We start from the raw sequence: 8,381 nt of genomic DNA, 5'->3' as shown, positions 1-8,381 counted from the left end.
GTCTGGCAGTCACTTCAGTGGGGACCCACATCTCCCAGTCTGGCAGTCATTAGACTTTGAAACTATCCACTAAGACAAGGGAAAATTTTATTCTCCTTCACTGACTGATTCTTCAAGACTAAAAAGACTTGAAAGAAAAGTCTGAGGTAGTGGAAGAAATTAAGAGCCAATAAACACAGAAGGCAGATTACCAAAGAGGCACCTGGAAGCCCTCCCTCTGACTGAGGGTTCTGAGTCTGGAAGGCATTTTTTTAATTCAGACATCACTATTTTTACTTTCCCATCTTCCTGTGATTATCAGCAATAAAACCCATAAAATGAGAAGGAGTGATGATGCTTACTTGGGGGAGTAAGGAAAGCTATGGGCAGGATAAGTGGTGATAGTCATCTTAAGGAAAGGGGAGACTCAGGCCACAGGGCCTTGGCAGTGCACAGAAGAGCAGCACTCCAGCCCACAGCTGAGGAACAGAGGAAAAACTAGGAGGAACCACACAAGATGGCAGGCCACCACAAACTGAGGGTGCCCAAGCACTCCACACAGAGGCAGCACCAGTCATCAGGGAAGAACATGTCACTGCCACCACTGTTCAAAGGGACCACAGTCTGCAGGTGCAATCTGAATAACTTAGGCCTCCTGGGGAGAAACATACACATAAGTAAGATGCACTATAAAAACAGTGTGAAGACCAACAGGCAGGAAGTGAAAGCACACTGCTGGACGGCTCTTAGAAATGAGGTGGCACAACACCCCTTCAAGGGGCTGTGATCAGGAGCACACACAGACTGTAAGCACTGAGCAAGCGGGCGGAGGCACATACTTGTCATCCCAGCATTGCAGAAGGTTGAGGCAGGAAAGTAGCCAATCCAAGTCCAGTCTTCGCAATACAGCAAGACCCTGCCTCAAAAATGAATGTGAAAAGGGCCGGGTATAGCTCAGTGGTAGAGTGCCCCTGGTATGAATGCATGTCTGTATGAATGAATGAAGAAATGCGTGAATTAATTAAATAAAACAACACTAAGACAACTATTAGAATAATAAAACAATGAAATATGGTTATATTAAAAAAGACAGATGGAAAAAATTTTTTTAAATATTCAATTAATCTTAATCCAAGAGAAGATAAATAAAGAAAAAAACAGGTGTGACACATAGAAAACAGCAAGACAATAGATTTAAAACCAACCACATGAATGATTCCATTAAATGTAAATGCTCTAAACATTCCAATTAAAAGACAAAGGTTCATAACAGAAGATTTAAAAAGCAAAAGCCAATTATATTCCATTTATAAGAAATGCACTTCAAATAGAAACATAAAAATAAGTTAAAATTAAAGGATGAAGAAAGATATATTAAGCTAACACCAGTCATATATACAGGAGGGGCTGTATCAACATCAGACAAATCACTATAAAGAGTCGAAAAAGAGATCCACAAATATATCATCAAGAGGTTTTTCATAAAGGTAAAAAGGAAAAGGAGAGTCTTTTAAAAAAGTGATGCTAGAATAAATAGATATTCACATGGGGACAAAAAAAGCCTTAAGACTTACCTCATACCATACATAAAAATTAATTTTCAAATAGTTTAAGCATTTTATATAAAAGCTAAAACATAAAAATGATTAGTTTATCAGTTTAAAACATAAAACTTCAGCAAATTAAAAACTTTTGCTCCCCAAATCACACAAAACAAAAATGAAAAGCCATTGATTGGAGAAAATATCTCATGGAAGACTTGCACATAGATTATATAAATAACTCTTTCCCTCTTAGACCTCAATAATTAAGATACAGAGCTTAATTTTTCAAAATGTGTTCATAAATGATTGCAGCAGCATTATACACAACAGATAGAAACTGAAAACAATCTAAATTTCTATCAGTTCATGAATGGGTAAACAAAACACAACTCTCCACTCAGTGGAATATTATTTAGCAACAGAAAGGAATGCAGTACTGAAATCACCACCACACAGAGAAACCATGAAAACAGTATGCAAACGAAAAACTCGGTCACAAAAGAGCACATATGACAGGACAACATTTCAATAAAATGTCCAGAATAGGCAAACCAATGGGGATGGGCTAGCTGGGGCTGGGCATTGAGGATGAATGTTAGTGACTACTAATGGCAATGGGATTTCTTCTTGAGACTAAAAAAGCTTTAAAATTCATTGTGGTGATGTTGCACAACTCTGTGTATGTAATACAAACCATCAAGTTGCACACTCTTAAGGGGATGCACTATGTGATATATATAAACTAAATCTCAATCAGGTTGTTATATTTTAGAACGTGTAAAAGATTTTGACTTCACACATACGTGTGTGTGTCTGTGTAGCCAAGAAGCACAAAAGAAAAAAAAAATTCTCCACATCACAAATCTTCAGGAAAACAGAGATAAACCTGACAGACACCATGGGAACACGTGATAAAGGTAAGCACTCACCTTTTATCATTCATATCAAGTCCTCCTGACAGCATGGAATGCCTCATATGGAGCACTGAGAAAGGCACATCACCTCTGGGTGCACTCTCCACAGTTCCAGAATCACAATCTAATTCTGAGGAAATATCAGACAAGCACATTATGAGAGAGATTCTACAAAATGCCTTGATCATTATTCTTCAAAACTGCCAAGGTCATGAAAGACAAGAATGGACCAGGAGGAGGTGGCAAGATGGCAGAAGAGAAGGGTCACTTCCCTAGTAGCTCTGTGGTGTGAGTCAAGAAAAGTGGACAGGCAACTTTTCAGTAAAGTGGGTAAACAATCATGAATTAGGGGGAACATTACTGGAAATACGGGACATTCAAATCAGATTAGGTACTCAAGAAATTGAATATAATAAAACAAAGAGGGAAGACCTTAGCCCCATAGCCACAAAAGTAGCTGAGGTGAAAACCAGAACAGTCCCTAAAAGAATGCAGTAAAGCAATAAAGGAATTAAAGGAATCCCCATTCTTAGGAAGACTGAGGCATGTCAAGAGAGGTTAGAGATCAGAGACACTGCTCAAAAAAACAGTCAGCTGTGCTGTACAGTATCTGTGAAAGGGGAGGGAAGTCGCCATCTCTCTCAGTGGCATGCAAATAGCACAGCAGAAGGAACTATTTTGAAGCTGCAGTGTGGGGGGTAGCAGCTAGAAAAACAGATGACTAGAAATCCCAAGTGTGGACCAAAAAACAAGACAGGCAAACCCACACTGCATGACCAACAGTGTACCTAAGCCACCAGGAGAAAATGAAGCCTGGAAAGAGATTTACACAGGAGAATACTGGTCGCACAAACCCACCTGGCTCCCCCTGAACCTCCAATCTGGCTGCTTGCAGGAACAGCTGGGAGAGAAGCACCTGGCGAGGAATATGAAATGGTGGGGGCAGGACAGATGCAGCTCAGACACTGAATCAGAGACCAGGAATCCTGGGGTCTATAGGCAAAATAGTGTACTAGGAACAGGCTCCTACACCACCATGAGTGGACAACAAGATCCCTGGGGTGCAATCTTCCAGCATGAACCAGCAATGGCTGAGTCTTAAAGGTGCACTGACTTAAAATCTCCAGACCAACTGGCATGCAGCAAGGAGACCGAGCATACCAAGCCTACATCCTCCTCCAGGAACTCAGCTTCCAGGACTAACCCTCTCACCCTATCAACCCCATGGACTCTGAGGGTAGAGTAAGCATCAAACTCCAGAAAACCTCACCTAACAGCTAAGAAGGGAAGCTGAGAAACTTTTGAACTCCAACAGAAACAATAGTTCGAGTTTTCATCAAGATTCCTTTTTTTTTCTTTTTTCTATTCTCTCTCACATTTATACCATCTTTGAAATGGAAGTACTTTTCATGAGCACTAGGATCTATGAATAGAATGTTACAGTTTTCTTGTGTATTCTCTTTTTTTAACTTTTTCTTTTTAATTTTTTTAACAATTTTTACTTTATATATATTTTTCATCTCCCTTATCTGTTTCCCTGGATTCTCTTTCTCTCTTTTCTCTTTAATTAATTAATTAATATTAATTAATTCCTCTTTCAGTCATACTAATTCCTCTTTCAGTCTTCCTATATTTTTTACTTCTATCTTCTCTCCTCCTTCCCCATGAATATCACATCATAAACCACTTCGGTTCTCTCTTGTCCACTATTTGAACTTGTAAACCCTTTGCAAACTTGAAATTGTAAACCCTTTTGTAAAAGAGAGATTCTCAAAAAAAAAAAAAATCAAGCAAAAATACTTGAAATGAAGAAAGCAATAAACAAATTAAAAATTCAATGGAAAGCATGACCAACAGACTAGACAGAACATCAGACAATGAAGATAAAATATATAATCTTGAAAACAGAGTTGATCATGGAGAGAAGATGTTAAGAAATCATGAACAGAAATTCTAAATGTCTAAATTATTGTAGGCAATAATTGAATATATCATTTCTGTTTATTGCAACAAAACAGTAGATGTCTGAATAGGAACTATATGGCTTAAGGTTGTATATTCTTTGCATTGGGTGCTGTTAATAATTGGTCTCCTGCTTAAAGGTGAGATACTAGAAACTTTCAAGGACACTGTAAGTCTACAGGGAAGAAACTATACTGCCCTAGATCCACAATGCTAGAGGGATAGACACACAAAACACATGAAAAAACAAGGGAACAAATCACCCCAAACAAACCAAGATGCTCCAATAGTAGAATACACTGACACAATAGAAGAAATGTCAGAGAAGGAGTTCAGAATGTACATAGTTAAACCAATCTGCAACATACAGAACAATGTAAGGAGCGAAATCAGAGAGAAAATCCAGGAATTGAGAGATTACTTCAATAACGAGAGATTCTCGGAAAAAAAAAAAAAGTAAAGCAAAAATCCTTGAAATGAAGAAAGCAATAAACAAATTAAAAATTCAATGGAAAGCATGACCAATGGAAAGACTAGACCACTTGGAAGACAGAACATCAGGCAATGAAGATAAAATATATAATCTTGAAAACAGAGTTGATCATGGAGAGAAGATGTTAAGAAATCATGAACAGAAATTCTAAGAATTATAAGATAACATGAAAATACCAAATTTAAGATTTATCGGGATAAATGAAGGGGTGGAGTTACAAACCAAAGGAATACACAATCTTTTCAATGAAACGATATCAGAAATTTCCCCAAACCTAAAGAATGAAATGGAAAATCAAATGTAAGAGGTTTACAGGACAACAAATGTACAAAATTACAAAACATCCACACACTGAGACACATTATTATGAAAATGCCTAACATACAGAATCAAGATAGAATTTTAAAGGCTGCCAGAGTAAAACAATAGATCAGTTTTAGAGGGAAACAACACACTTCTCAGTTGATTTTTCAACCCAGACCCGCAGAGCTAAAAGGTCTTGGAATAATATATACATCAAGCTCTTAAAACATGAATGCCAGCCAAGAATACTATACCCACCAAAATTAAGCTTCACAATTGATGATGAAATTAAAACCTTCCATGATAAACAAAAGTTAAAAGAATTCACAACTAGAAAGCCTGCACTATGAAATATATTCAGTAAAATATTTCATGAAGATGTAATGAAAAATAAAAGCAAAAGCCAGCAAAGGGAGGAACTACACAAAAAGAACAGTCAGTCAAAGGAGACACTAATTCAAATTAAAAATTAGAAATAAATCAAAATGACAGGGAATAAAAATCTTTCTCAATAATCACACTGAATGTAAATGGCTTAAATTCATCTATCAAAAGACACAGACTAGCAGACTAAAAGACAAGACCCAATAATATGCTGTCTCCAAGAGATTTACCTCATGGGCAAAAACATCCACAGACTGAAGGTAAAAGGATGGGAAAAAAAATATATCATTCACATGGATCTTGTAAATAAGTAGGGGTTTCTATCCTCCTATCAGATAAAGTGAACTGCAAGCCAAAGTTAATCAGATAGGACCAAGAAGGATATTTCATACAGACATATACGGAATAGTTGTATCCATCAATACACTTTCTTTTCCATAGCACACAGATGCTTCTCTCAAATAGAGCATGTATTAGGCCATAAAGCAACTCTTAGCAAATACATAGATTAAAAAAAAAAAACAGATAATACCTTGCATCCCATCAGATCACAATGAAATAAAGTTAGAAATCAATGATGAAATAAAAAATAGAAGCTACCCTAACACCTGCAGACTAAATAATATGCTAGTGAATGACACATGAACAGCAGAAGAAATCAGGGATGAAATTAAAAAATATTTAGAGGTAAGTGAGAATAGTGATAACATATCCAAATTTCTGGGACACTGTGAAGGCAGTGCTAAGAGAAAATTCATTGCATTGAGCTCATTCATTAAAAGAATTAAAAGTCAACAATTCATGACCTAATATTACATATCAAAGCCCTAGAAAAAGAACAAATAAATACCAAAGCATTAGAAGACAGGAAATGATTTTAAAAAGAGATGAAATTGAATCAACAACAAAAAAATAATTCAAAGAACTGACAAAAAAAAATTTCTTTGAAAAAAACAAATAAAATTGATAAACCCTTAGCAAAGCTAACAAGAAAGAAAAAGGAAAAGAAAATTCAAATTACTAAAATTTATGATAAAGGAAATATCACAATGGACAGTACTGAAATACAGATGATAATCAGAAACTATTTTGAAAATTTATACTCCAATAAAATGGAAAATATTGTATACATCGACAAATTTCTAGTCATATAACATACCCAAACTGTATCAGGAGGACATACACAATTTAAACAGATCTATTTTAAGCAATGAAATTGAAGACACCATGAAAAGTCTACCAATTAAGATAAGCCCAGGACGAGACAGATTCTTAGGCAAGTTTACAAGACCTTCAAAGAAGAATTAATACCAATCCTCCTCAAATTATTCCATAAAATAGAAAAGGAGGAAACCCTTCCAAACTCATTCTATGAAGGTAGTATCACCCTGATACCTAACCAGACAAAGACACAACAAGGAAAGAAAACTTCAGACCAATATCCCTGATGAATATATATGCAAAAATCCTCAAAGAAATTCTGGCAAATTGCATACAGCAATATATTTAAAAGATAGTGCACTAAATCAAGTAGAGTTCATTCCAGAGATGCAAGATTGGTTCAACATATGGGAATCAATAAACGTAATTCATCACCTCAACAGGCTAAAAGACAAGAATAACATGATTATCTCAATAGATGCAGAAAAAGAATCTGACAAAATACAGCACTCATTCATGTTCAAAACACTAGAAAAACTAGGGATAACAGGAACAAACCTCAACATCGTAAAAGCTATATATACTAAGCCCAAGGCCAACATCATTCTAAATGGAGAAAAATTGAAACATTCCTTCTAAGAACTGGAACAAGACTAGGATGTCCTCTTTCACCACTTTTATTCAACATCCTCCTTGAAACTCTAGCCAGAGCCATAAGACAGAAGAAAGAAATTAAAGGGATATGAATAGGAAAAGAAGAACGCAAACTATCACTATTTGCTGATGACATGATTCTATATTTAGAAAACCCAAAAAATTCCACCAGAAAACTTCTAGAACTAATAAATGAATTCAGCAAAGGAGCAGGATATAAAATTACGTCCCATAAATCAAATGTGCTCCTATACATCAGTAATGAATTGACTGAATGAGAAATTAGAAAAACTACCCCATTCACAGTAGCCTCAAAAAAATAAAATAAAATAAAATATTTGGTAATCAACCAAACAAAATGAAAACTACAGAACACTAAAGAAAGAAATTGAAGAAGACCTTAGAAAATGGAAAGTTCTCCCATGCTCTTCGACAGGCAGAATTAACATTGTCAAAATAGCCATGCTACCAAAAGTGTTATACAGATTTAATGCAATTCCTATTAAAATACCAATGAAAATTTTCACAGAAATAGAAAAAGCAATCATGAAATTCATTTGGAAAAATGAGAAACCCAGAATAGACAAAACAATCCTTGGTAAGAAAAGTGAAGCAGGAGGCATCACAGTATCAAAACTTAAATTATATTACAGAACTATAGTAACAAAAATGGCATAATATTGAAACCAAAACAGACACATAGACCAATGGCACAGAATAGAAGACCGAGACAAATCCACATTAATATAGTTATCTCATACTAGACAAAGGCACCAAAATCATACATTAGAGAAAAGATAGCCTCTTCAACAAATATTTATGTTTAGGCATATGAATGTTTTATAACAGCTCAGTGCACAATAGGTAGGTTATGGAACCAACCTAGGTGCCCTTTAACAGATGAATGGGTAAGAAAATGTGATGTATACATACACAATGGAATATTACTCATTCTTCTTTAAGAAGAATGAAATTATGGCATTTGCC

The 8,381-nt window shown here is 35.6% G+C and overlaps 1 long non-coding RNA gene across 1 annotated transcript in view; it reads right to left on the bottom strand.

The window, feature by feature from the left end:
- Window positions 1-2,458: 2,458 nt before the first annotated feature.
- The window catches only part of LOC143394477 (uncharacterized), a 41,581-nt gene continuing 35,658 nt past the window's right edge, over window positions 2,459-8,381 (bottom strand). Inside the window, exon 3 of the long non-coding RNA XR_013090704.1 lies at window positions 2,459-2,567. This is a non-coding gene — a long non-coding RNA (uncharacterized LOC143394477). The remainder of the gene's footprint in view (window positions 2,568-8,381) is intronic.

The sequence above is a fragment of the Callospermophilus lateralis genome, chromosome 3 (genome assembly GCF_048772815.1).
Source record: "Callospermophilus lateralis isolate mCalLat2 chromosome 3, mCalLat2.hap1, whole genome shotgun sequence".
NCBI classification, from domain to species: domain Eukaryota; kingdom Metazoa; phylum Chordata; class Mammalia; order Rodentia; family Sciuridae; genus Callospermophilus; species Callospermophilus lateralis.
Note: the sequence above shows the minus strand (reverse complement) of the source record. Positions and strands in the feature narration are given on the sequence as shown.